The 24,264-nt window shown below is 39.8% G+C and overlaps 1 long non-coding RNA gene across 1 annotated transcript in view; it reads right to left on the bottom strand.

Moving 5' to 3' along the window:
- Window positions 1–3,351: 3,351 nt before the first annotated feature.
- The window catches only part of LOC129203568 (uncharacterized), a 55,186-nt gene continuing 34,273 nt past the window's right edge, over window positions 3,352–24,264 (bottom strand). The window contains exon 3 of the long non-coding RNA XR_008576078.1: window positions 3,352–3,466. This is a non-coding gene — a long non-coding RNA (uncharacterized LOC129203568). The remainder of the gene's footprint in view (window positions 3,467–24,264) is intronic.

Below are 24,264 nucleotides of genomic sequence, written 5' to 3'. Positions count from 1 at the left end.
GTTTGCTTGCAATTTAAAAACTACAGTGATTTGCATCTAAACAAATAAGCATGCATTGGTTGAATTAGGCTATTGTAACAATAAAAGTAATTAAAGCTTCTTCACAGTCATCTATGAACATTTCATGCTTGTCTGCTGTGTACAGAGAAGTAAATTTAATAGGCAAAGGCTGTAAAACTAAGACTTAATCTGGCAGCATTTCTGAAATCACTTGATATGAGGAAATGCATATACTGAGAATAAATCTAATTCTGCTGTCTATCTCACATGACCACAACAATGCCAGTTTACATTTATGTGATACCTTTCATCTAAAAATCTATGTAGGTGAAACCATTGCTGATTCATTTTTTTCACAGTTGTTTAAGCTGGTAGAAGCTATTCTCTTCCCTCACAAGAAGCCATACCAAAAACATGATACTAACGTGATCCTACAATGCACCCTGAGCCATTAATCACATATCTAACAATTATTTAGTCATGTTTTTGTTCCTGCCATAAACTTAAATTCTGTGTTAGATGCTGTCCACTTTCTTTGCAGTTCTGGCAAGGCACAGATTAGGTGAGGAGACAATAGGGTGTATTTTTGACATCTGTCTATTCATAATTGACAATATCTTCATTAGCATCCCATAAAATAGATATACATGTAGTCTACTTTTTCCAAATCATAGTGGAAATCTGATGGATCATTACAATTGTAATCTCTGTTTCAACGGCAATCAAAATTTTCACTGACTCTTCACCGTTTGCGTCTTACTGCACTGTTCCAAGTAAGTATGATGTATAATCTACTTTATCCTTGATCAAATATTAAAAAGGTTCTGAAAAATGCATTAGTGGTGTAGTCTTCCTTAAATCAAAAAGGTAAGTCAATAATCATCATAAGCTAGTGACATTAGAGAAGAACAGCTTCTGTGCTCTTGGTTTGAGACATCCCACCAATATTGAATGTTTCTTTATTCATTAATTTCTGACTCAGTCTGCAAGACACACTCATTTGTACTATTTTCCTTGTATGTTGCTGTGGTTCCATTGTTCTGATATCTGAGACCTGAAATAAAGCTCTAGCTGGTAGTTCAGCTTTCCAAAAGGGGTTACTGACATTGTGTAGTGATGAAAAAATTGTATTTGGAAGTAGTTACTATGCATACAAAACAGACAATTTCATAATATTCCTACCTCAGCTCAAATGTTTTCACCTAACAAAGCACAGTGAAAGTGCCTTCTGTAAGCAATATGTCTTTTTTACAGCATTGCTGTTATCAATGTCCTGCTGTCCCAGATCTCTGATGAAGTGCAGTTTGAAGAAAATCCACCAATTTGAAAAATGATCTGTCAATATCAACCATGCTCTGAATTTAAGGTCATTACCTTTGAAAGGTTTAAGCCATAGTAAACGCACAGAAATTTAGAATACAGACATTAATTTGGTCTAATCAGAGCAACTAAAGTATTATACACAGTAGCAGAAAGCTTCTGGAGCTATTTCAGACATCATAGCTGTTAGTCATATAGGAATTTCTAAGTGGTCAGAAAACATGATATCTTGCCAGACTGATCATTTAGACCATTCATGCATGGAATTACTATTAAAGTCAATGGTAATCTTCCTGAATTGATTTACTAATGACTTTTGGTGTTGAGTCATTATTGGTTATGAATCAATAGATATTTTTCTCAAAAGCATGTCTGTTCAAGAAATATCTTGAAAGTCTTGGTGTTCGCCACTTTTGTCACAAAGAACTCCATGAAAATTAAGCAGCTCTAAGAGTATTTGAAACCAAAAAAGAAAAGTCAGATTCTGCCATTATTTTTAGTAGTAACTTGAGTAATGCTTATATAACACACTATACAAGTTGTCCAGTTATTTCAGCGTACACTATTCAATACAGTTTATCATATACCTATGTAATAAAATATATTCCAGAGAAAAATTCAAGCAGACTATAACTACATTATTGTGCTGATTTTGGCTGGGCTAGAGGTAATTTTCTTCATAATAGCAGGTATGGGGCTATATTTTGGATTTGTGCTGCAAACAGTGTTGATAACACAGGGATTTTTTAGTTACTGCTGAGCAGTGCTCACACAGAGCCAAGGCCTTCGCTGCTACTCACACCCTACCAGTGAGGAGGCTGGGGACAGAGCTGACCCAAGGGATATGCCATACCATATGACATCATGCTCGCCATATAAAGCTGGGGGAAGACGAAGGAAAGGGGGGACATTTGGAGTGATGGCTTTTGTCTTCCCAAGTCACCGTTACACGTGACGGAGCCCTGCTGTCCTGGGGATGGCTGAACACCTGCCTGCCCATGGGAAGTGGTGAATGAACTCCTTGGTTTGCTTTGCTCACGTGCGTGGCTTTTGCTTTACCTATAAAACTGTCTTTATCTCAACCCATGAGTTTTCTCACCTTTACTCTTCAATTCTCTTCCCCATCCCGATGGGGAAGAATGAGCGAGTGGCTGCGTGGGGCTTAGTTGCCGGCTGGGGTTAAACCATGACAATTACTTAGCACTGAATGTTCAAGCCCTGAGTGAATTCTGCCATCATCCTGGGGACTCAGCAGTGAGGGTTCAAGGCCAGCTGTGATAAAGCAGCTATCTGGCATTGATGCTGTTTGACACAGGGCAGGCCCGTCTCATTCAGCAGCTGTGTTTATCCTGAGCCGCTCTGACGTGGTCCCTGGCTGAGTCACCTTGCATCCATGCTTCTTGCCATGTACCTTGCTTATCTAGACCAGGATGCTGACCTGCAGCCTCCTGCCTTGACTTCAGACCTACGTCATCACTGTGAATTTGCCTGGCAATCCCTGGCCAGCTAGCTGACCCTGTTTCCTGCTCTGCCCCCCTCTTGTCTGGGTGCTTTGGTGCTGTGCCCTTGTCAGGGAGGCCACAGCCCTGCCTGCCTTGCTGTCACCCCTGCTCCCAGTTTGCCTTCCCTTATGGAGCTGAAAGCTGTCGGTGCTCCCTGATGCTAACTCCTGTATTATATTCCGATAATTTAAGATCCTGAACAGAGAACAGTCATACAATTGCATGTTGTATGCATATGCACAGTAAAGAAACACTTAATTTTCTCTCTAAAGAAGTATCCTTTGCCTGTTCCCTGATTCTAGAAACCTAAAATACGTGGCATGGAAGATTAAGCCTTTGACATTATAAATATGACATGTAAGAATACATGTGAAATATATAGATCACGAGAGAGAAATTCATAAATAATAAAGAAGGCTTCAGCATATAAGTGGAGGTCTTGCAGAAAGAGGAAAGTTAAGCCCAGAAGGATAGATTTTCAATGTCCACTGCAGAGGTAGAAATAAAATTCAGATTTCATGATTGTCAGTCCACAGCTGTGTTCACTAAGCACTGCAGCCTCCATTCCTGCCGATGATCTGCTTATTGCTCAATTATGTAGGCAGAATAATACCTTTCCAGGGTTGGCAGATATAGTTGAAATTCTGAAGAATAAAAGACGAGCAAAGAGAAGCGATGAATTTCAGCTAACATGACTCCACTCCTGAAGTACAGCTAGCTGGAGGTAAGAAAAACCACGCTGAAGACAGGGATGAGACAGTGATTGATAGCCTTGTTTGAGAGATGGCTCAAATAAGTCTGACAGTTTCTGGCACAAATTGTATTTCCTGCTGTTCAGGCAACTTAATTTCATTTATGTTCATTTATGCCAGCTGGGTGTATCTTATTCTTCTCTTTGCCCTTCCATGCGCTGTACTTGCACATTTTTTTCCTAAATAGCATCTCTACCTTTGGTAAAAAATGTAATTAAAAGACAGTTATTCACTTAATCCATCTAGCTGACGTTTCTTTAGTTTTCCCTTTTGTGTTCTCAGTAAAAAAAGAAAGCTTTATGTGCTCTTTGTTATGATTCTACCTGGAGATATGCAATTCAGACCACAGGCCAGTGTCAGTTTATTGACACTGACCTGTGAAATATTTCCTGTCCTGTCATCTGTCTGTTGTTCTCTTGCTTTCAAGGTCTGCGTTCCCTGTGTCTCTGAAGTTATATATCAGCAAGCAGTGGGACTGCTGCCCCCTGTGTGCTGTACAGTAATGCATCAAGTATGCCATTATTAAGATAAATTATGTCCTTTTGTGAACATTTGAGTCTGTATTTTTCAGTACAAAAAAAGCAGCTGTGCTTGAATTAGGATTTGGGATGTCACTTAAATGTTGGAAATAAATCGATTATTTAGCACAATTTTGGCAAAGGAATTAAGAGGATTCAGGCTAGTGTTTTGTGTAACATGATATTTCTGTTGGAATACAGAAGCAAAAATAAAATTATGGGAAAAGAAATACGAAAAATATTAGAGATAGACAAGTTTGTTTTGGGGTTTTTTTGATAATTCAGATTTGAATTATAAAGTTACAACATGCTAGTAATTCTGTAAACTTTTAGCAAACTTGCTATGTCTTGCTAAATGTTGTTGGTCCTAAATCTGAGCTGCAAAATATAAATGCTGAAAGTATTTTACAGTGGCAATGGTAGGGAAAAAAAAAAAAAAGAAAAAAAAAGGAAGAAAATTGATGCTCTCAGATATCTTTTAAACATGCACATTTTTATGTACAATATCTTACACGCTCAATATGTGGCCTATGTGTGTATTTATGTAAGCATAGGCTTATGTGAGTATTGTAATGATTGCTAATCAGATAGATAAATATACACCATAAAAATATCTTCCAATATTAGAATTAGCACTGGCACGTGAGGAATCAAGAATTCTGTTCACTGGAAATTTGAAAGAGCAGATGAAATGTCTTTAGGTAGGGAAATAGATGAAGGACTAGAGAGCTCCTTGCAGATTACATTTCTATGATATACCACGTGTATGAGCAACTGATTTTGAAAGTATACCAAAGACATTTAAAAATCCAAAGTCATATCTTCACTTCTTTGTGAGGGTCTCCTATTATAGCATCAGTGGCCACAAAAATAGGCAGGAGAGGTCTAGTCACTCACACTTGTCCCTTCCTGTCCATGGATATTTTGGCAAAGGAGGAAAGGGAAGCAGTGAATGAGAGGAGCGAATTCTTCCATTCCTTTTACTTCTCTTTACTCCTTGGGCCAGCATCATGGCTTACTCAGCCATTAGCATCTCAAATCATGGAAGAAGTTGGGGAGAAGTGGGATCAAGGGAACAGGAACTCTGATCCACAAGTGACTACAATTGATTGGGGCTTGCCCCTACGTGTGACTGCATTCCTGTTGTAGCTGCTATGTGTTTCCACTGCCTTCACCTACGGTTAGAGCAGGCTCTAGGAGCAAGGCAAGCTTCTGCTAAAGGTTTGATACAAATGTAAAATTAGAGCAACTTCAAAGTTAAAAATTCTCATCGGGAAAAAAAAAAGGGTTAAAATTATAGGAAAAATGCATTAGGGAGGTAATACAAAAAATTCTTGCTCCTTTCTCAGAGAACAATAAATAACACATGATTCAATAGGCTAGCCCTTTATTATATTATGAATCTTTGAGACATATTAGTTTTCCAGCACACATTAAACTCAGTGTGTGATGTTCATATTATGAAAGTCTGTCTGAAAAAACATCTCAGTTCCAAATTTACAGTGCCAGCTTTGATGGTTGTCTCCAGATATTCTAAAATACTTTATTTCCCACCTCGATCCCCACTTTCCCATATTTCCTTTAAATTTCCTAATATGTTTCTTGCTGCTTTTTAGATGAGTTTAGGTGAATTCTTTCCCCTGCCCTTGCTAGCTATTATCTTTGAACTGTAGGAATAAATTAAGATTTTTGTCAGAGTGGAAGAACTCATTAAAGATTTCAGTGAGTGTGTATTTGAATATCACTAGAATAAACCTAGTGTCTATGCATTTAGTATTCAGAGACTTCTGATTTATCCTGTCAGGTACATAATAGTAATAGTAATGTTAAAAAACCCCAACCTTTGCTTATCTACTTGAGAGTTGAGACTAGTTAGCTGAGAGGGCTAAGAATTGATGCTTATTGGGCTCCTTAGAGAAGGTATGATCCCTATTTTTGTGAGGTGGGTCAATTCATTGTTCCAAATTAAGTTACATGAGAGGTGCAGTTTGGGATTTTGTCTCTCACAAATTACTGTGACAATTAAAATACACCTCAGCTGCTCAAAAAAAAAAAAAAAAAAGTAGTTGAGAAAGAAAGGTACATCAGACTAGTTTTTGAAAAATAAATCATACAGTTCCAGAAAGTGTGCTCAAGACAGCGTGAAATGTACTGTGAATATGAAAATGTGGCAATATTAATTTTTAAAGTATTTATGTGCCTTTCAGGATATTAATTTTATGATGGCAGACATCTATATACTTATTGGAAGTTGTTGGATTTGTCTCCCATCCTTACTTCTGAGTGTGAAAACATCCCTGAAGCTGAAAGTGAAGTATTAGCTGATAGAGGTTCACTGAATTCAGGAGGTATTTTCGCAAATATAAAGATGTTCGCTTGCATAAATTGTTTATAGGTCCAGGATTTAAAGTAACAATAATAAGAACCTAATAGAATGTTGATATCTTTTTAACTCCATTTTCATACGATGTATGAATATATTGAAAGAATGACACATTGCCAGCATTTCCATGAAATGTTTCTGCTGACATGTGGTAAGGTAACAGACATGGCATGCGTGTGAGTGGACTTGTCAGAGGGTTCCTCTTCTACTTCAAGGAATTCTGAAGTGCAGCATCAGGAAGATCTATTTGACGGTGCATCTACATGATAATTTTGGAAACATATTCCATGTTTGAAATAAAACAAAAACATCTTTCTTGCAAAACTGCATTTTTGTACTGACCATTGTGGTACAAACAGTTTTAATTTTATTTTCCAAAGTAATGAACATACATTCAGAAGTATTGCTGGCCAAGAACAATTTTGCAGCTGTTTTCATAGAAGATACTGTCTACTAAGACAGATGTATAAAAGCAGAACTAAGGAAATTCTTTTTCCTAGATATAAAAAGAAAATTTGCTAGAGTGACAAAACAAAAGGCTATAGAATTTGTTCCATGTTCTGCCAGCTGCCACATTAAGAGAAATGAACTAGAGATTCTATGAAATATTAATTGTCAGAAAGTAAAATTTAATTGGGTATTAAAAACTCAAGCAAATGTTATTATGTCTGGCATGTTTAACAGTCTCAAAGAACCATGAGTACTGCTTATACAACCAAGGGAAAATTGGGTAGAAGAACTGAAAAAAAATGGTCATTTTCTCATCTGATAGCTTGCTCTTGATGAAATTAAAGGACATTACATGTTTATTAAAGTTTTCAAAGTCAAAATGGTACAAGGAAGGGAAGATGCTGGCTATTTTGAAGCAAAAGGAAAGAAAAAAATCTAAGATTGCAGTAAGGTTATAAGCCTGGAAGACAGGGAAGGCAGCTGAATATTAAACTGTGACACAGAAAGAGGGGGAAAACAAAAGCTTAAGATTGTCAAAAAGATTTAGATGTGTTGTCCAAAAAGAGGTTGGAGACATCACTACTACAGCACTGTGCAAGCTCTATATCTTTTCACCACAGGTTCTTATAATTAAGGGGAACCTGGAGGATGATGGGTAGAGGTGTTCACGAATTCCCCCCCCCCATCCATTTCTTCATAATCTGCTGGGGAAAAAAAATTACACAATAAGCTAAACTCATCTCTGCCTGCTTATGATGCTCCAAATGCATGCAAACTGTGTCCATGTGTACTGATCTCTGCATAGTCAGAAAGCAGAAAACTTAACAACATTTACCTCCCACCAACAAATATACAAATTAACCAAGGCCTTGAGTAGCATAGGCTATTACAGTGGTGTTCTTGCATGGCATTTTGGGTTAATAAGAAAAATATAAAATGTTTTAAATTCTACAGTTAGCACACTTTTTTTTACAGTCCACAGAAAATTTACAAGAAATGATAGAGAATAGCAAATGCATAAACAAAACTGAAGAACACCACACGTCAAATGTGGTTGGTTAGTAACTGAACTGTTGTTCCGGTCTGTTTATACTTTTCTGTGTCATATATATTCAGCATACCTAACAATACTTGCTTAGTCCTAGAAACATACAAGCAGCTTTCCGTGAATGAGGAAATAACTTTAGGGAAAGAATTTCTGCCTAAATTTAGCCAGGTATATATGAGAATTGGAAGCTACATCCAAACAAGTAAATTAGATGTGCCTGGGACCATTCCTTAGCAGAGGACGACTGGCACAAACCCCTATGCACACATGCCATTAGCTATCTCAGCATGCAAAACAGATGGCTAGATGTAAAGTGTCTGGTAAGGACAGTCGTTCGGTCACGCTGACTCCAGAGCAGTGCCAGTTTGGGAGAGCGCTAGCCAGCCAGGCTGCAGCATTCCCAAGCACCGTTGCAGCAGCTTCCCAGCGCACACAGTCAAGTTCCAGCGCTGGGATCTGGTTTATTTCCGCATGCAGGCAGGTGCAGAACTCCTCTCCCCACCAGCACTCCGTCTTCCTACTGTCGTTAAGGGGGGCAGAGTAAACACTTTTTCTTACTATGTATTTAAGGCAGTGACTTGCACAGGGGTGTTGCTGATGAAGGCGTTGCATTGAATGGAAATCTGCCTCTCACCAAGTAATATTTCCAGCAGAATTGGGCAGGTTTCTGTCAAGTGTACTGGATGATTGTAAGGCCTCCTAAAACTTGCAGTGCTAATCCTAAGATTGCTAAAGCTTTCTGTAGGACATGATCTTTCAAAGCACTTAAGCAGGGACATAAACTTGAGAAAAAAGAGTATTCTTATTTTAATTTAAACAAGTGTCTTTTTGGATGAAGGCCTAGAAGGCATATACATAGAAGGACAGAGTGAGGCTTGCAGGACTTTCATTTGCAGGAGGAAATCACAATTTTAGCAAGCCCATAACGTGTGTTTTCCTACTAAGTTATAAATTATGCAGTATAGTAAAGACTTGCGTCTGTTAGACAGAACATAACTGAATAAATAACTTAGATTTTTTTTTTAAGTTCTGAGCATTCATGTAGCATAAATTGTCTAATTATAATGACTTTTATAATATTTTTTTACCCCCTTTGAAGTCATTGGTAAAATATTCTTGCAAGATTTGAAAGACAAAAAACATAAGGTTTGAATTTTTCAGCAGAGTAGGCTCTTATTAATTTTCTCTCAGTACAATAATTGTAAAAATACAATTCTGTTTCATCTTTAATACAAGGTAGAGAAGTGGGAAGTGAATCTTCTGCCTTAGCAAAGAGATTACTAATAATGAAATTACTGTCTTCTTGCAAGTATCAATTTGCTGTTTAGTAATGTGCTAACACATTGTTTCAGACTTCTATGATGTACCATACCAGAAGGGAGCAAATATGATTGTCATTTGAATTTCTGCTGCAACTCATCATGTTATATTACATGAAATGCAGGTGAAAAGCTTCACGTAGGTAGATGACATGACACTAATGATAACAGCATCTACCCTAATCTATTTGCCTTGAAAGATTCATTAATTCATACCTGATACCTAAAAGAATGATCACTGTTTCAGTCTGTGAAGAATTCCTTCCCCTCCCGCCTTCCTCCAAAATCTTCCCAAATGCTATTGTGCTTCTCCTGCTAGATGTAGAAAGGTCTGTGAGGGGTGAAGATGCCATGTAAAGATACCATACTCCCTTTCTCTAAGCCCTCTAGTTTTAAAGGGAGCAAAGAGCCTGTGGTGAGCCTTTTGAGGTAATATTACATGACAGCTCGAGGTCTCCAGTACATACCTGAGAGAATTGCATTAACCACAGGCTCTCCATTAGGGTCTGTCAGTTGCCCATTCTGAATTTTGACTCCATGGGTATGGGCAGTTGACCCTGGCTGGAGGGCAGGTGCCTCCCAAAGCCGCTCTGTCACTGCCCTCAGCTGCACAGGGGACAGAAAATATAACAAAAGGCTCCTGGGTCGAGATAAGAACAGGGAGAGATCACTCACCAGTTACTGTCACGGGCAAAACAGACTCCACTTGGGGAAAATTAATTTAATTTATTGCAAATCAAATCAGAGTTGAGTAATGAGAAATAAAACCAAATCTTAAAGCACCTTCCCCCCACCCCTCCCTTCTTCCCAGGGTCAACTTCCAATTTCTCTCCCTCCTCCCCCCAGCAGCACAGGGGGATGGGGAATGGGGGTTACGGTCAGTTCATCACATGTTGTCTCTGCCGCTTCTTCCTCCTCCGGGGGAGGACTCCTCACACTCTGCCCCTGCTCCAGCATGGGGTCCCTGCCATGGGAGACAGTCCTCCACCAACTTCTCCAACATGAGTCCTTCCCATGGCCTGCAGTTCTTCACAAACTGCTCCAGCGTGGGTCCCCCACAGGGTCACAAGTCCTGCCAGCAAACCTGCTCTGGCGTGGGCTCCTTTCTTTCCACGGGGCTGCAGGTTCTACCAGGAGCCTGCTCCAGTGCGGGCTTCCCACGGGCCACAGCCTCCTTCAGGTGCCTCCACCTGGTCTAGCGTGGGTCCTCCATGGCTGCAGGTGGAATCTCTACACCCCCTCATCCTTCCTCCATGGGCTGCAGGGGGACAGCCTGCTTCACCATGGTCTTCTCCAGGGGCTGCAGGGGGATCTCTGCTCCGGCGCCTGCAGCACCTCCTGCCCCTCCTTCTGTACTGACTCCGGTGTCTGCAGAGTTGTTTCTCTCACATCTTCTCACTCCTCTCTCCAGCTGCAATTGCACATTTTTTTTTTTCCCCGCCTACTTAACTATGTTATCCTAGAAGTGTTACTATCGCCGCTGTGGGCTTGGCCTTGGCCAGTGCTGGGTGCATCTTGGAGCCGGCTGGCATTGGCTCTGTCGGACATGGGGGAAGCTTCTAGCAGCTTCTCACAGCAGCCACCCCTGTGGCCCCCTCACTACCAAAACCTTGCCACACAAACCCAATACAATGGGCAAGGGGAGGTCAGTGGGATATGGAAGAAATGTGTCAATGGAAATGCCTCAGCTCCTTTAAATTTTCTTTGCACTCCCAGGTCACAGCTTAAAGAAGGTACATATATTAATAGAGTCACAGAGATATTCATTGGCACCTCTTCTCTAAGGCAGAAAAAGCATCAGCTAGGACATTCATATTCTCCAGAGGCCAGGATGAGACTGTGAGGCTAGGAAAGACATGATCTGAATGGAGAAAAGAAGCTCTTGGCTTCTGTGACAAGAAAAAGACATGTAGAGTAATGGGCACAAAAGGAAAAACATCATGTATATGAAATACTTAGAAACTTTCTGAATAGAAGAATGTTCCTTCATATTGGGTCATAACAAGTAAGGAAAAATACCACTTTTATTATTGTTCTTTTCAAATTAGTCTTTAGAAATGCCTTCAAAATTGCTTTCTTTACAACTATTTTAGCATTCATATATTATTCTCATTTTTTCTTGTTAGTTATCAGCCACATCAAATTCTTTTTGTTTCATGGCTCTTTCATTACTTTTCTGAGCCCAAACCATCAGATAGCAAAAGACTGCATAAGAGACGAGGCGTTTTGCTAGACTTCTGTTAGGCTTCAGTGCCACGAGCTACTCATTTTTCTGCAACACTTTAAGTGTTGAAATCAAATAAGCTGAAGTTTCCCTGAAACATCTCTCAGAAAGAATTTGCTGTTTATAATGGAAAATGAGTCTCTGCATGTCTTCTGCAGTGCATTTAAGACTTTCCCAAACATTTATTTTAGCAGGACAAATTTAGCTACTTGATGGAATGACATTTGGATATCTTATACATTATAATTGTGCATGGAGAGCACAAAAATGGTTTTAGAAATCATATTAGCACTATAACCATATGTGGATGTAAAAGAAAGACCAATTTATTTTTAACGACATTCTTTTTGACATGAAAACAGTGTAAGTTGTAACCTTTATGATCAGAAGTATCCACATTAAGTTCTCTAAAATAGGAAGGGGTATACAGGCATGATCTGCCTTACAAAACTGATTATAATAAAATATTTTCTTTTTTATGACATACTAAGTAGTTGTTCTGGATTACAACAAAAACTGCTAGGACTGGAGAACATAGAACTTCTAGGAGTAAGGTCTGCCCATTTGTAGAAGACCGCCTACTACATATATGCCATGATTTTCACTATTGTCTTTTCTATGTCATCTACATTAGCCCCCTTACAATATTAACATGCTAGGATATTTATTATCTTTATTCTGACAGCAAAAACAGATTCCCCAATTTCATCCCAATTCACATTTTATGCTGCATTGCCAATACATTTGGCTTCAGACTTTGGATGAAATGAGCTACAAAGTCCCACAGAGGCTCAGAGATCTTTTTTTACAGAAATACATATTCTATTTTATTATCATTTTTTCTGAAGTTCTACTGAAGAAAAATGTAGATCAGCACTGATCCCTTGAGATGTCACCATTTTTATTTACAATTTGAATTTCATCCAGAACTAGATTGTTTCTTCTCCTGTTATTAGCATACCAAGATCTTTTTATTTTAATTTTATAAATACGTGTAGAGTCACAGCAATGCGCTGACTGCAGTTGCTGAAGTTGCTGCAGTATATGTTGCTGAATCAGAGACTTGCTAGCCCTGAAATGTTCCAACATTTTCTACAAGCTGTCACGTTCTTTAATAGCACATAGATTAAATATTTTGAGCTGTTTCATTAAGCTGTTATGAAAAAAACCCTTGGCATCTTCTTTAAATAATGTAGCTATTGTGTGAGAAAATGGGGCAGTTCTGAGAAGGCAAGTAGAGAAGGGCTGCACAATTAAATCTAACACCCCAAAACCTTGAATTGTTTAGATGAACAGAACAGAAGAAAAGTGAATAACAGATACATGAACAGGTGCACAACTTGGTCTGGGTTTAAAAATGCTAATTATATTAAAATAATCCCATGTCAGTAAACCAGCTCCTGGCTTTAACAATATCCATGTAGTGAAAACAGATTTCAGAAACCATAGCCTTATTAGTAAATGCAGACAGATGGCCCCTCCATTTACCATCATATCTTCCACTGATTCCCCTAACAGCCTGAGGAAACTGCGTTTACCAAGATCTCCTCAGATAGCTTTAGCAAGCAGACCACTACCCATCAGTATCGGAATCACAGTCCTCTTTTTCATATCATATTTTGAGCACATCCAGTAATCTGACCTGTCGCAGGCGCCAGCCAAGTGGAAATGACAGTGAATGACAGTAACAGACCAAATAAGATGGCTGCCAGGAGTGCAGAGAGACCCAGGGACCTCAATCAACTGAACCACAAATCCATTAAATGATTTAATTTTGTGTATCCAACTGCAGGGCAATGTTTACAGCAGGAGAGAGGAATATATGAACAAAAAAAATAAAAGCATGTAAAGGAATAAACTGTTTGAGAAATAAAAGTACTCTGAGGAGAAGTTAATCTTCTATGCTTGATTATTCCCTTTTTTGGAAGATGATACAAACTTTACATGCACATGGAATAAACTGTTCTGTAATACGACCTTAAGTTTTAGAAAATGATTTACAAATTAAATTGGTTTTGACTGGTAATGCAGAAAGGTAAAAAACTACCATGTTCCCTGAAAACAGATTAGTCAACTTGATTTTTGTTTGAAGTCATTTTCCTACCACTTTCACTTTCTGGCTGGCACTGCAGTGGCTGAAATGTGGAAAGAATGTATTTTTACTTGAATTAAAGGTACAGTTTCATTCATGTATACTTATTTGTTTCAGACCCAGTCTGGCATCTCAAATGAAACCTCAAAAACAAAACTGGTGTAAAAAAATATGGCACAATGTCATACATATGCTTTTAGATACTGTAAAACTTTATTTTTGTTTTCATTCTATCAAAGGCTAGCTTGCCTGATTCTGTACTAATTATTTCAAATGCAGTTAAAGCTAGTTAAAAAATCCCTAAATCCCAGGGTATGCCTATGCTGTGCTTTCTGAGCATCTCATAAGGAGGTAAGATGAAGATCTATTGTCTCCCCCTTTGCTGTGTCAATAGCATGGTTTTGATATGTGATGAACTTGGGCATTAGCTCATGCCAAAGAAAGGTGTTAAATATCAGTGACCATCAGGCACTATTCGTTCAACCACACAAACTGCCTGTAGCTGGAAAAAATGTTCATAAAACATGCACAAGTGTTAGAAATGCGTTTTACCTTTTTTTTCTTTTTTTTAATGTATCGTATCTGCTTAGGAAGCAAGATTTTTTTCTTTAATTAATAACAGCCAGATGTGCCTAGTTGAAAAGAAAGTCAGCATGGGAGTCTTTTGTAATTCTTCTGGTTATAAGAAAATCCAGATCAAATACACTTGTATAGTGTAGCTGCAATGCAACTGATAGGACTCTATAGAGCACTCCAGACCACAGGATATTTTAAGGCTAGAGACACTCATTAGATGAAGGTTGAACAAAGCTTCTGTAAAGCTACATAACTGTGTGATCACACTATATAACATGTGCTTTTGCTAATAAGCAGCACCTTCCTCCCAGTGTAAACTCATGATTATGTTAGATCACTGAATTTCCTCTTCTGAATAACAAAGTTAGAGAATTTTGTCCAAGAATCCCTGCCTTTAGCCAAGAAACTTGCAGGGAATGGATTTCTTTCCAGTAGTTTTTTCTTCTAAACTATTTCGTTCTGTGAGAGGGTTTTAATTTTTATCAAGCAGCACAAAAAAACCAAACCCCTACAGGAAAAATACCATTTTATTTTAAATTGATCAAAATCCCAACTGTCAGCAAAAGGGTTGTCAGTCAGACTTTCCTACCTTTTGAAAGAAACTGCATGTCACATTTGACATATCAAATGGCATTCTGCACTGCATTTCCATAATATACCACTAAGTCAAATGATACATTTCTAATGTTTTGAATGCAGGCCAAAACCAGCCTTCTGGGTAGATTGAATGGGGTTCAAGAATGCGCTGCATAAATATTAGTCTATGTTCATTTAGAGGCTTGAGATGAGCACCAAAATATGCTTGAAGGGGTAAAATGCAAAATCAAATACACAGTTACTTGTAACTGATGAACATTTATTCAATCATTTGTACGCAGCCATGGGCAGATATGCTGGTTGCAAAGCTTTTCTTCAACTGTCTGCTGCGAGGCCAGTCACACTCAAAGGCGGCTGAGGCTTGAACAATTCTTACAGCACGGTGTATGTATCACACAGTCCTGTACTGTGAAATGGGACATGAAGATCGCGGACAGGAAGTATGCTGGATTTTAGCTCAGTCCTTGGCATGACCTCTTGTGCAGACACAAGCAAAAGAACATAGAAGGATAAAGCGATTTTTTTCTCATGTATTCTAGTTGTCCAATATAGCTGCCACATATATCTTTTTAATTTATCTGAGTATATGCAGCTACACACACTCAGATATTCATTTATTTTATCCTCACTGAATGCATTCCACTAGTCTAAAGGAAGTCAAGTCACCGAGGGCAGCTCCTCCAGAGCCAGCCTGGCCTGCAGTGGAGCAGCAGATCTTGGCGCACAGGGGCATTCCTGGGGCAGGGAAAGGCCGGGGAGCGGAGAGACCCACCAGGAGCCAGCAGCTCTCACGGGAGCCACTGACGAGGCCTGGGTGCTGCCAGAGAAATGGTGGCCACCCCCACGCCTATCAAAAGCAGCCTGGAGAGCGCGAGTGACCTGGAGCACTGTGAACAGAGTGGGCAAACAGCACGGCATGTCAGCCAGCACCTCTCCTGTTCTCCATGACCTTTCAAAGATGATTGAGAGTGGCTTTGCAATAACATTTGCCAGCTCTCTGAGCACTCATGGGTCCACTCCATAGATGTTGAGTTTGCCTAAATGTTCTCTAATCTGATCTTTGTCAACCAAGGGAAGATCTTTCGCAAGACTTTCTTTCCTACCTCCAGGGTCTGGGATTCCTGAGGGCCAGCCTTAGCAGTAAAGACTGAGGCAAAGAAGACATTCAGCAACTCTGCCTTCTCTGTATCCTCTGTCACCAGGGCACCCACCTCATTCAGCAGTAAGACCACATTATCCCTAGTCTTCCTTTTGCTGCTGATGTACTTGAAAAACCCTTCTCATTGTCCTTGACGTCCCTTGCCAGATTTAATTCCCAGTGGGCCTTAGCCTTCGTTGTTGCATCCCTACATACTCTGACTACATCCCTATATTCCTCCCAAGTGGCCAGCTCATTTTTCTGTAAACACAGACATTTTTTCCTCTCTCTTTCCAGTTGCGGGTAGTGACATTGGGAGAAACATGGACCCAGTCTATCAATGCACAGATCCATGGCTAGTGTCACCACCACAATTTTTGGTTTTTCTATAATGGGATATCCGACACAGCACCTGGCTTGCTGGCATCAGATCAGATTCACCTTTCTCAAAGGGGAAAGAAGGTCCCAGGAGCTTGCAGGGCTCATTGACAGAACTTTAGACTTGAAGGGGGATAATATCAGGCTTGCCTGCAACAAGCTGTGGGATGATATGCCAAGGTTAGAGAGATGGGGTGCTAGCAAGGGCCCTCAGCCTGTTGCTTGGAGACATGCCGTATACAGTGCAGCACACTTGAAGTCTTATGGAGATGAGGCAGGGGCTCCTGAGGTAACAGGAACCAACAGGAAAACACCAGTGAAATGCCGCACAAAGGAATTCCAGCTGCTCCAGCCAGTCAGTCAGCTTTATTGCGGGCTCAACTGAAATGCCTCTATGCAAACACATGTAGCATGGGGAATAAACAAGAGGAGTTGGAGACATGCACACATCTGCAGGGCTGTGATCTTATTGGCATCACTGAAAGGTGGTGGGATGGCTCCTATGACTGGAGTGTTAGTATGGAAGGATACAGGCTGTTTAGGAAGGACAGGCAGGGGAGAAGGCGGGGGGTGTGTCACCCTCTATGTCAATGACTAGCTGGATTGCACGGAGCTCTGCCTGGGGATGCGTGAGAAGCCAACCAATCTGGCCAGAGACGTCGAGGGCAACAAAAAATGCTTCTATGGGTACGTCAGTGATAAAAGGAAGACTAGAGAAAATGTAGGCCCCCTCCGGAATGATATGGGAGACCTAGTTACCTGGGATATGGAGAAGGCTGAGGTACTCAATGACTTCTTTGCCTCAGTCTTCACTGGCAAGTGCTCTAGCCACACTACCCAAGTCGCAGAAGGCAAAGGCAGGGGCTGGGAGAATGAAGAACCACTCACTGTAGGAGAAGATCAAGTTCGAGAATATCTAAGGAACCTGATGGTGCAACTGAAGGGATCTGATGGGATGCATCCGTGGGTCCTGAGGGAACTGGGGGATGAAGTGGCCAAGCCACTATCCATCCCATTTCAGAAGTTGTGGCAGTCCAGTGAAGTTCCCACCGACTGGAAAAGGGGAAACATAACTGCCATTTTTAAAAAGGGAAAAAAAGGAAGACCCAGGGAACTACAGGCCAGTCAGTCTCACCTCCGTGCCTGGCAAGATCATGGAGCAGACCCTCCTGCAGACTATGCTCAGGCACATGGAAAATAAGGAGGTGATTGGTGACAGCCAGAATGGCTTCACTAAGGGCAAATCATGCCTGACAAGTTTGGTGGCCTTCTATGATGGGGTTACAGCATCCATGGATAAGGGAAGGGCAACTGACATCATCTAGCTGGACTTGTGCAAGGCATTTGACACTGTCCCGCCCGACATCCTTGTGTCTAAATTGGAGAGACATGGACTTGATGGATGTACCACTTGATAAATAAGGAATTGGATGGGTGGATTGGAAGAGTTGCAGTCAAGGGCTCGATGTCCAAGTGGAGATCAGTGACGAGTGGCATTCCTCAGGGGTCTGTATTGGGCCTAGTGCTGTTTAACGTCTTTGTTGGCAATATGGACAACGGGATCGAGTGCACCCTCAGCAAGTTTGCTGATGACACCATGATGATGATGTGGTGCAGATGACATGCTGGAGGGAAGGGATGCCATCCAGAGGGACCTTGACAGGCTAGAGAGGTGGGCCCATGCAAACCGCATGAAGTTCAACAAGGCCAAGTGCAAGGTCCAGCACATGGGTCAGCGCAATCCCAAGCACAACTACAGGCTGGTCAGAGAATGGATTGAGAGCAGCCCTGAGGAGAAGGACTTGGGGGTGTTGGTAGATGAAAAGCTCAACATGAGACAGCAATGTGCACTTCCAGCCTGGAAAGTGAATCATATACCTGACCGCATCAAAAGAAGCATGGCCAGCAGGTCGAGGGAGGTGATTCTTCCCTGTACTCCACTGTCATGAGTACTGCATCCAGCTCTGGGGCCCCCAGTACAAGAAAGACATGGACCTGTTGGATCAAGTCCAGAGGAGGGCCATAAAGATGATCAGAGGGATGGAGCACCTCTCCTATGCAGACAGGCTGAGAGAGTTGGGGTTGTTCAGCCTGGAGAAGAGAAAGCTCTGGGGAGACCTTACAGCAGCCTTCCAGTACCTGAAGGGGCCTACAGGAAAGCTGGAGAGGGACTGGTTACAAGGGCATGGAGTGACAGGACAAGGGGTAATGGCTTTAATCCAAAAGAGGGTAGATTTAGATTAGATATAAGGAAGAAATTCTTCCCTGTGAGAGTGGTGAGGCACTAGAACAGGTTGCCTAGAGAAGCTGTGGCTGCCCCCTCCCTGGAACTGTTCAAGGCCAGGTTGGATGGGACTTTGGGCAGGGGGGTTGGGACTAGATGATCTTTAAGGTCCCTTCTAAGCCAAAACATTCCATGATGTATGATAGTTTTGTATTGTTCTAAAAAAAAAAAAAAAAAAAAAGGAAAAAATTCTACCAAGAGAAACAGATTTTTTTTCAAAAGAATCTTATGGAATTTTGTTACTCATTTCCCAAAGAAAATATGGAAAACTTAATTATGAAGGCTAATTCAAATAGACCCAACAAAACTGCTCAGTCTTATAGCAAAAGAACTGCCAATTACTTCTAGTATGTTGTAAATACTGCCTTATTTCAACAAGCAATGTGGCATGTATCATTAGATGCAGAAATACTTCTGTTCATAGATTTTTCTTTTTCAAGACCAGATTTGCCTGTGTGTATTTGCCTGTGTGTTTTCCTTTTTGTGGAAGTATAATTAAGCCCTCAGAATGACCATTTACACTTTGATGCATATTAATCAATATAAACATAACATTTTATAATTAATTCTAAACTAATTAGCTGTAATTAGCTGTGTCTGTCAAAAATATCAGTAGTCATTTAGAGTATATTACTTGTCAGTCAAATATATTTTAAATAAATTTTGATAGCATTTCTGGCTCTAATTAACAGAACATCAGAATCTTGCTACAATTTTCGTGGATATTATTCTAACATATGTGAGGAAGGTATTATATGTGTATTTATGGAAGACTATTTGCAACTATGTTATTAATGTTACAGTGGCTTGAATCAAGGAAAGTACATTATCCTTACATAGCTAAATCACAAAGAGTTGAACTAGAAATACAATAACCGGTGAGGGAAATAGAGATATATCAACTACTTTATTAAAGCCTAAACCAGAATTAGAAAATATAATTTTGTTTTCCCTTTTTTATATATATAACTTGTATGATACTACTGATTCTGTGGCTCATAAAGCATTGCCTAATAGTATCTTCAAATTAGAGGTTTTGTAAATGGCTTTAAAGTTAAGGTCCAAGGTGGGCATTGCAGTTGTACCAGGGTTAGGCTTCAAAGGATATTTTTCCAACCTGTGAATGTTATCAGTACCAGGCTGGGAATTTGATCCTTTCCATGCTGTGGTTAGAGATGAATCTTCATTAGAATTATGAATAAATGAGAAATACAGCAATGAATGACTAAGCATCTACAGTTATTCTAAATTTTTACTGGCTCTTGTATGCCCGCGTAGTTAGATGCTGTTAGCTAATATTCTGACTATACATCTAAAAATAAAGCACCTCTTCAACAAATAAATAAGTACAGTCAACTTTTTCGAAGCTAGGATGTATAAGAAAGTGAATCCTTTTCCAAGTAGTGGTAGCACAGCTACGGGGCAGGACGCCACAGAAACTTCCTTTCTAATGTGGACTGACTCGACGAAAGTCACCTACCATTCCTTTCCATTGCTATTTGTCAAAAAGATGCTGTGAAGGAAAAAAGGAGATTAGGAAGTGATTCCTGGGTCTGGAATCCAGTTTCTAAAAGGGCCAGAGATGGAATGGGTTGAAGATGGGTCAAATGTAAGGTAAAAACATTGCTGTTTTATGGACTTGACAGCAAACTTTGCATGGAACTAAACTGCTAAGAACACTTAAGGGGAGAGCTGCTAAAATCCAGACAAGAAATACATCCAAGACGCAGCTCAAGTGTCTTGCCATACTGGGCTTTTTCATGGTGAATCTGTGGCCAGCTTTACGGGTAAGAGCATGTTTTATGCTCCAGAATGAGCAAATGATTTTGTACATGAGAGTGCACTTTTTTCTGTATGTCTCTTCTCCCACACTCTTTTCAGCATTTTTTTTTTTATGAAAGGAGAATTATCTGGTTTCTGACCATTAAGTCATTAATGAACATTAGGTCTTTAGACAAATCAGGAAAGAAATCCCCTTTCAGAGAAGAAAAAACAGTTACTTAGCAGGTTAACAGATTTGCAAGGCTTCTTCCTAAGATCATACGGTGTAATATTACCTGCAAAGCTGAATTACGTTTTTTTGATTGTTTTTTATTATCTTTTTCTGCAATAAGTGAATCTCCTGGGCTATGGTTCTGTCTCTGAGGAGTCTACAACACTCTAGGGATTTAGATGGAGTTTAATGCTTTGTTGCTAGGTTTATCAGAAATCACAAGAGCAAAATAACACACCATCCTCTAATTTCACTAACATGAAATGCCAGTGCTTCTCTTCAGGGATTTGCTATCAGAAACATGTCCATAAAAATGTGAAATCAAATCCTGAAGGCTGGACATGACCTTGGAATATAATTGGAAAAAGCTGTACAGATTCTGGGAGAAAGGTATTTCCAGAAGTAAAAAACACACTTTTGTTGAAATCTTTAAATAATTTTTTACTGCAGCTTCCTGCTAAAAGACTGATTCTTTAAAAGCACATTCTTGAACCCTTTCCTCATTCTTTTGCCATGCTTTCAATGAAAGCTTTGTTTAAATATTAAGACAAATTAAAATAAGTAGCTCAGAAAAAAAAAAAATGCTTCTCACAGCATACAGTCATCCAGAAAAAAAAGTGTCAACCAGCTTTTTTTTTTTTTCTTAAATATATCTCATAAACTTATTTGAAAAATGATAATAATGAAATAGGTCAGTACAACAAAGTGAATGAAAAAGAGACCAGGATACATACAGGTTATCATAATGTGTCATTTTTTTCACACCTTTCTTCCATACAAAATGCCTGGTTTTCTGAGCTTGCAAATGAAAATATGTTAGGGCTTTAACTTGTGTTTACTTAGCAGGCAGTTCTGATAGTTTAAGATGGCACTGCATGAACCTTTTGTTATTATCTTTCTCCCTTTCCTATGTCCTCATGTTGATAAAAATGGTGAAATGAAACACATGCTCACAGAACCATGTGAAGTACAGAGACTTATCTTAAGCTACCTATGTCCTTGGCCAACATGGAGAGTAGCATGAACTGCTTTCCAGGAACACCCATCTTCAGTACAGAACATTTTCCTAGTGTATTGTCTGACTCTTGCCTCATTGCCTGCTATTTATTAAAAAAAAAAGAAGTCTACATCTTCAAGCTAAAAATTATCTCATACTATAAGCTAATTTAGTGCCTGCAATTTTTTAATAAAATAACTGAATGCCTAAACGGTTGCTTCTAGATGTAATTAAGAGGTTAGATACATATGCCATCTGCATAGCATCAATGCTGCTATGGTGGTAATAGCTGTTTTGAAGCTTAGTCACTGCTGCTCATAGTTTTTGTTTCATTAAAACTTCAGTATCATTATACATTGATGCACTGAGATGTTTGTTTTAAAACCAGTCCAGTCCTAGTTCACTTGGAAACTTGCTTTTCTCACTTAGTCTCTCGATCTAGGAAAATAGCTTGGACGTATCTGTGCTTCAAAGTGTGCACAGCAGAGCCACTTTTACATTGCCGAACTCGCACTGATTTTCTTCTTTCACTCTTCTTAGCCCTATGCTGGCAACTACACAAAGGCAAAGAAACATTAGTAATGAAGAGACCTCTGCAGACGGTTAACTGACATGACCAATGAGGAAAACAATGAATAGTGTGCAGGAAATGGTAACTAATGACAGCTAAGCATGTCTCCTTACTCAGGAGATGCTGTGTCAGGGATAGATAACTTGCCTGCTGGAGAGAGGGAACAAAACCACAATGTGGTGCAGTGCGGAGGTAGGACTCTCTAAGGAAGAGGTTAAAGCTGGGTTAATTGGGCCTGCCTCTGAGAAGGACTAGCAAGTGTGGGTAGAGCGTGAGCCTAATATGGCTGTAATGCTTTCAGCTCAGGAGCTAACAGCTAAAGCTAACTCAAGGTATCACTGCACACTGCTGTGTTCACAGTGTTGCCATATTCTCACCGTCTCAACCTGCTTTTTCTGACTAGAAACTCTTAAAGTCAAAGGTCTGAGCCACAGATCCTTCCTTATGGATGAGAATGATAGGGAGAGCATTAGAACCTTTATTCCCCTGCCACACTATCTTGCTTCTCAGTTCCATATTTCTGCTATTTTCCTGTTACGTAATTACATACTGTGTGAGGAAATTATTCTGAATAAGCAATGAGTCATTATTTCCTATTAAATATATCTATGGAACTAGAGATTGTTTGGACTTTGCATAATGATAATTTCAGACCAAGGTCTACATCTGGATCAAGATACAGATTTGGTATTCTGTGTAATTATATCCTGCTTAGATCTTACTGAGATCTTTTAAATATAGAGCCAAACAGCAACTTTCCTAACTCCTCCTTCCCCCCCATACAAGATATGGATCCAAGAGGGAACCAAAGCATTTTTGGTTTCCTCTTGCTTCTGAACGCTTTGCCTCTGAAACCAAAGTATCTAATGTGAAAAGGGGCAAAGAACTGGTGATCACTGGTAGAATACAGAATATGCTGTTCGGATACCTTTTCATAGTTGTGATTCCCATTTTCTTTATTACACATTATATTCTAACAGGTTTATCTTAAATGTACAGAACATTTTGGTTAAGTGCATGGTAAATCACCAAGGAAGTCTATCACTTCCTTTGAACTCTTTCTGGAGCCAAATGTTTATGCTTAATTATAAATTGCTACCCTCTTTCTTTCCATTTGAAATTCCCCAACTATTCTAATTAGGCTTCCCCAAAGGTTAGAGAACATTAACAATCTGGGCACAGTCTGGCTTTTTGAAGTGCTCGGAAATCTACTGTTAGTGCTATTTGAGGAAACATAAGAGAAACCCAGCTGCCCTGGCTAGCATAGAATAATTAATAATAATAGCTATGTAGTGATGACAGATCCAGGTTAATTGCATACTAATTAAAGGCTATAGTAAAGCAAATGACTGTTTGCATTTGAAATAATGGCTTGTAGCCACAATAACTCACAGAAATGTGCGGTATCCTCTTGGCAAGATCTCAAATGGGTATGAAATTCATTTGAGACAGGTACACGTGACCTAGTCTGAGAAGTCAAGAGCTTTGAGAGCTATCTGCAGTGAGACAGCAAAAGTCATTAATGAAGAAGAGTTTGATACGAGCTGGAGTTAAGTTCTGAAAGAGTGAATGTAGAGAGTGGCTGGAAGAGCTGGGAGTCAATCAAAAGATAATTAATGGACAGTGCAGAGCACGAGGAACTATTCAGCATGAAGAATCAGATTTTTAGTTAGGGGCAAACAGGGAAGGAGCCAGGAGGGGAGTCCCTCAGTTAGCTATTCCTGGATGCTTAGAAAGGAAATTAAGGAGCTTGTCAGTCGAAGGATGACTGGCTGAAAAGAGTGCTGGCCAGGTAACAACTATATTAGAACTCGGTGCTGTTCAGAAAACTAGTTTGAGGCTTTACCTGAGGGGTTTTTTAATGTGCTGTGAGTGAGATAAAGCGAAAGGGATAACAGGCTATTTCTGGGAAGAACACCTGATCCATTGAGTAATCAAAAGCTAAACTGAACACTCTGAAGAACTTCTCATGTTAGTACATTTGGGGAAATAGTAAAGATGTCCAGAAAGACAAATTGCAGTCAGGCACTATTAAGTACATAGATTAATCGTAGGCTGCCATCCTGGATTTCTCCTGTGTCCGATTTTTACTAGACTTTGGCCACAACCAAACTTGAGCCAC

This window comes from Grus americana, chromosome 2 (assembly GCF_028858705.1).
Source record: "Grus americana isolate bGruAme1 chromosome 2, bGruAme1.mat, whole genome shotgun sequence".
Lineage (NCBI taxonomy): Eukaryota > Metazoa > Chordata > Aves > Gruiformes > Gruidae > Grus > Grus americana.
This window is presented reverse-complemented; position numbering and strand designations above follow the sequence as displayed.